Raw genomic sequence first — 5,345 nt, forward strand, 5'->3', positions numbered from 1 at the left:
TATATATATATATATATATATATATATATATATATATATATATATGGGCGTGTGTGTCTATGCATGTATGTAAGTGTATCTATATGTATATTAATACGATTATATATATATCAATATATATTTTTTATATAAAATATGTGTGTGTGTGTATGAGTGTGTGTGTTTGTTTGTGTACGCGTGTGTACGTGTGTGTATATATAGGTGTATAAATATAATTATGTATATAATTAAACACATATTTATATGAATACATTCACACATACATACATACATACATACATACATACATACATACATACAAACGCACATACATGTGTATATATATATGTGTGTGTGTGTGTGTGTGTGTGTGTGTATGTGTGTGTGTGTGTATGCGTGTGTGTGTGTGTGTGTGTGTGTGTGTGTGTGTGTGTGTGTGTGTGTGTGTGTGTGTGTGTGTGTAGTTGGAAAGAGAGAGAAAGCAAACGACCGTGTGATGGATGAAAGAGAGGACGATCGAAGAGGCAAGACGTAAGAGAAAATACTGGTTGGAAAACAAAATGGAGAGCGAAACAAAAAGAATAGAAAAAATGAACTGTAGACATTTGAGGTAGCGATAAAGAAGTGATGGCGGAAAATCTCAGCTTGAATGTTCATCATTTGTAAAGATAACAGGATAAAAAAGAGACATAAGAATAAAGAAAAAATTATCAACTAAAAAAAAAATCTAACGAAGTTGACAGGAAGTTCTTCCGGTTACCCTAGCAGCCATTGAGGCAGATCGGAGAGCTAAAATGCATGGACGTATTCTGTGTGATTTCCCAGCAATCTCAGTTGTCAGTTGCCTGAAGGGAAAAGATGTGCTACAGTTGACCAGATCTAACTAGCTGACTAATACATCAATTTATCGCTCGTCAGCTTATCAAGTCATCATGTAACGTGTCACTGGTGAAATATAATGACACTACTGCACAGCTTTTGCACATGCGTATACGCATGCGCTTATAACGGTCTCTCTCTCTCTATATATATGGTGTATGTTTGTGTGCGTGTGTGTGTGTGTGTATGTTTTCGTATTCGTATATGTGTTCGTATTATTCGTATAACATATATGTGTGTATATGTGTATATGTGTCAGTGTTGAATGTGTGTATGTCGGTGCGTGCATGTGTGCGCGTGTGCGCGTATGCGTGTGTGTGTGTGTGTGTATGTGTGTGTGTGTATTTTTATTACTGCTATTGTTCTTTTATTGTAAAAAGAACTCTTCCATATTCGTTACGCTGTTCCATCCATATTCAATACGAGTAAACTATTGTAGAGTAAGTGAACGCGAACATGATGACGATGAAAACGATGGTGAGGGTGGTAGTGGTGGTGGTGATGGTGGTGGTGGGGGCGGAAATAGTGGAGATGGTTGTGGTGTGATTGCGATGATTGCTGTGGTGGTGGTGGTCGTGATGTTGACGGCAGTGGTCATGATGATGGTGGTGGTAGTTGTGGTGGTGGCTATTGTTGTGGTGTGGTTGCGATGATTGCAGTAGAAGTGGTGGCGGTGATGGTGGTGTTGGTAGTGGTAGCGATGATGATGGTGATGATGATGATGATGATGATGATGATGGCCACGATGATGATAGCGATAACGAGAACGCTGACGACGATGTTCATAATGTGTGTCGGTGACAACGACGATGATGATGATGTGAGGTGATAGTTGTGGTTGCCATGGTGACGATGTCGCCCACGATAAGAATGTTGTTGTTGATGATGACCACGACGATGATGATGTTGATGATGATGATGACCGCGACGACGACGACGATGACCACGACCACCATAATGACCATGATGGTAGTGGTGGTGATGGTGATGATGATATTGTTGGCGGTGATAGCGATGCCAATGCGAAGATAACGTGGTACCATAATAGCAGCATTAATCATTTCTTAGATAAGTAGTACTAAGGACAAATGCAGTGGCTGCACACTTTTAATTATCTCAGAGAAATGGAATGAGGTTTCAGTGAGTCAGAGAGCCAATTTACTGTTGAACATTACAATAACCATAAGGGCGGCGAGCTGGCACAATCGTTAGCACGCCGGGCGAAATGCTTAGCCTGTCGCCACGTCCCCAGTTCAAATACCGCCGCGGTCGACTTTGCCTTTCATCATTTCGTGGCCGGTAAAATAAGTATCAGTCGGATACTGCGGTCGATGTAATCGACCAGACCCTTTCCCAAAACTTGCCGGCCGCCTTGTGCCAGGATTTTAATATTACAATAACAATTTAAATGATATGATATGAATACAAATAACATAAATATAATATAAATAACAATATAAAGAATAGTATAAATAATGCTAAATATTATGCTGAACCTATGAGGGGTTATTTTGTTAGAAGGTGTTTTACCTTTAGACTGCTCAGTCAAGGCTGACAACTCGGTTACCTATATAGGACTATTCGATCAGATTATAAATAGCAGCCAAATCTTCCTAAAATCCTTAAAACTGGAAAGTACATTCGAAACTAGAATCTTAAAAAAAAAGTATCATGACTGAGTAAAGGACGTGATGGTCATAGTTGGAACGCTTTCAATTATTGATCTGCCCAATGGAAGATGATCTGGAGTTAAGCTACTACTACCGTTCCAACATATAAATAATACTGAGTGATGTAGGACATTGCAAGATGTATATACAAAAATATTCTACATCATATCTAGTTTCCGATCAACCAAATTTCACTCCATAATCTATGACAATAAACGCGAAAGTCTGTCTGTCCGGGACACTTGTATCTGAGTCTACATTTGCTCTACATAGACATATTATACGTTTTTCGAATCAGGATGATCCCTGGATTGAAAATCTTCCTTTCATTTGGTTCTTGAACATCCAGCATTGGGATATGCTTTAAAAGAATTTGGGTTGATATTTCTAGCAGGTAAAGCTTGATTCATGCCAAGATTAACCTGATCTTCGTTGGCGTTTGTCAGATAACGTCAGCGATCAAGGGGGAGATAAATGACATTCGCTTCGTTAGTTTTATGCTGTGACAGGAACTTTGGGACAAATTGGTCAGCAGTCGGAATTCAACTTGGGACTGGAACAATAGAATCATTGCATTACAGAATTAATTCTCATCCGTTCTTAACCTCTGATCAAACACCACCGGGGCATATAGTCATTATATACGTATTATAATCATGCTATTTAGCCCTCTGTAGTTTTGGGCCGCAGGCCCGAATAGCCCTTCACAGGAACCTGTTTAAAAGTCCGCACGGAGTGCAGCTTTTAAGCAAGTCACTAATATAATGACAATGTAAAGCGGCGAGCTGGCAGAATCGTTAGCACACCGAGCGAAATGCTTAGCGGCATTTCGTCCGTCTGTATGTTCTCAGTTCAAATGCTACATTGGTCCACTTTGCCTTTCATTCTTTCATCCTTACTGGTGTCGATGTAATCAATTTAAGCCCTACCTAGAAATTTCTGGCTTTGCGCCAAACTTTGAAATCAAAATTTGAAACCGATATAGTGACAATGCATCCACTCACTGCTAAGCATTTTGCCCAGTGTGCTAACGATTCTGCCAGTTCACGGCCTTAACAACGACAAAATTATTAGCAGGAACTTCAGTAATAATCCTTTCTACTGTAGACACAAGCCCTGAAATTTTGGGAGAGGAATTAAGTCCATTACATCAATTCCAGTACGTAACTGGTAATTATTTGATCGACTCCGAAAGATAAAAGGCAAAGTCGACCCCGGCGGAAATAGAACTCAGAATATAAAGATAGATGAAATGCTGCAAGCATTTTGCTAATGATTCCACCAGCTCGCCGCTTTAACAACAACTAAAAATTATGAACAACGGTAAAAGGCCTGAAATCTGTGGGAAGGAGACTAGTCGACTGCATCGTCCCCAGTGTTTGACTGGTACTTAATTTATAAACCTCCGAAAGGATGAAAAGTAATGTCGACCTTGGCGGAATTTGAACTCAGAACGTAGCAGCAGACGAAATACCGCTAAGCATTTCACCTGGCGTGCAAACGATTCTGTCAGCTCGCCGCCTTTCCAATAATCCTTTCTACTAAAAGCACAAGGCCTTTCCAATAATAATAATAATAATAATAATAATAATAATAATAGTATTATAATAATAATAATAATAATAATAATAATAGTATAATAATAATAATAATAATAATAATAATAATAATAGTATTATAATAATAATAATAATAATAATAATAATAGTATAATAATAATAATAATAATAATAATAATAATAATAATAATAATAATAATAATAATACAACTGTAAAATGTCAGATGTCAACATCAGCAGCAGCTTCAACATTAGCGAGTAACAACAACAATAACAATATCAACAATGATACCAAGTGTAACAACAAATAGCATCAACAAAAACTACAAAAGACAAAATACAAACAAACAAAGAAAAATTTCGCAGTGTATGCAAATAAGAAGAGCAATCGGATCTGAACGGTTGTTAGCGTTGTTGGCGGTGGAATTTGTACCGAGATCGGAAACCGATTAATGGATGTTGACAAAGTGTAGAATATGTAGTTACTAAAAGGAAGGAAAAAATTTCTAACAAAAAAAAAACATGATGTCTACAATCAATGCGATACGATGACTGGCAGATAAAATTTTAAAAAATACACATTTGATAAAGCACAAACGTAATTATAAAGAAGAAAAATTAAAAACTGAGAGAAATTTGAAAAATTAAGTTAAACTATATACACGCATGAATACGCGCTGCATACGTACGCACATCCATATATCATACATGCATGAACATATACATACATACGTGCGTGTGTGTGAGAACAATATATATTATATATAAATATATCTATATCGCCAAGCCAACATGGCAGTCCCAAAATTAGGACGAAAGCTGCCGTGAATTAGCTCCAAGAAGCCATCGCCTCTAGCTAGCTATGTGACACACGAAACTTGGGGTGATCTTTCAATGTTTCTCCAGTGAGGGTAACGTCATGCTGCCCCATATCTTTGATATAACTCAGACGACTATGGGAAACTGCTGGAGACTTGTCAAGCCATGACTGGAGAGACTTGCTGCTAAAAGGCTATATATGTGGCAGCAGAATTCAACTCCTTGCCTTCACTCCGGCAAGAGTCAAAAGTGGTTGTCGGAGAACTTCTACGACTTCACCAGGCACAAATTTCTGACGTCCTGACTCCTCTGATTGGAATCGCACAGAATTCAACTATGGTGTGCGGCTGACAAAGACAGCAGTCGCTCTGCCTGCAACACCAAGGCAGATACTGTGACCAATATCATTCGAATATTTCCTCAAGGACATGGTGAGGAA

Source organism: Octopus bimaculoides, chromosome 3 (assembly GCF_001194135.2).
Source record: "Octopus bimaculoides isolate UCB-OBI-ISO-001 chromosome 3, ASM119413v2, whole genome shotgun sequence".
In the NCBI taxonomy this organism is placed as follows: Eukaryota; Metazoa; Mollusca; class Cephalopoda; order Octopoda; family Octopodidae; genus Octopus; species Octopus bimaculoides.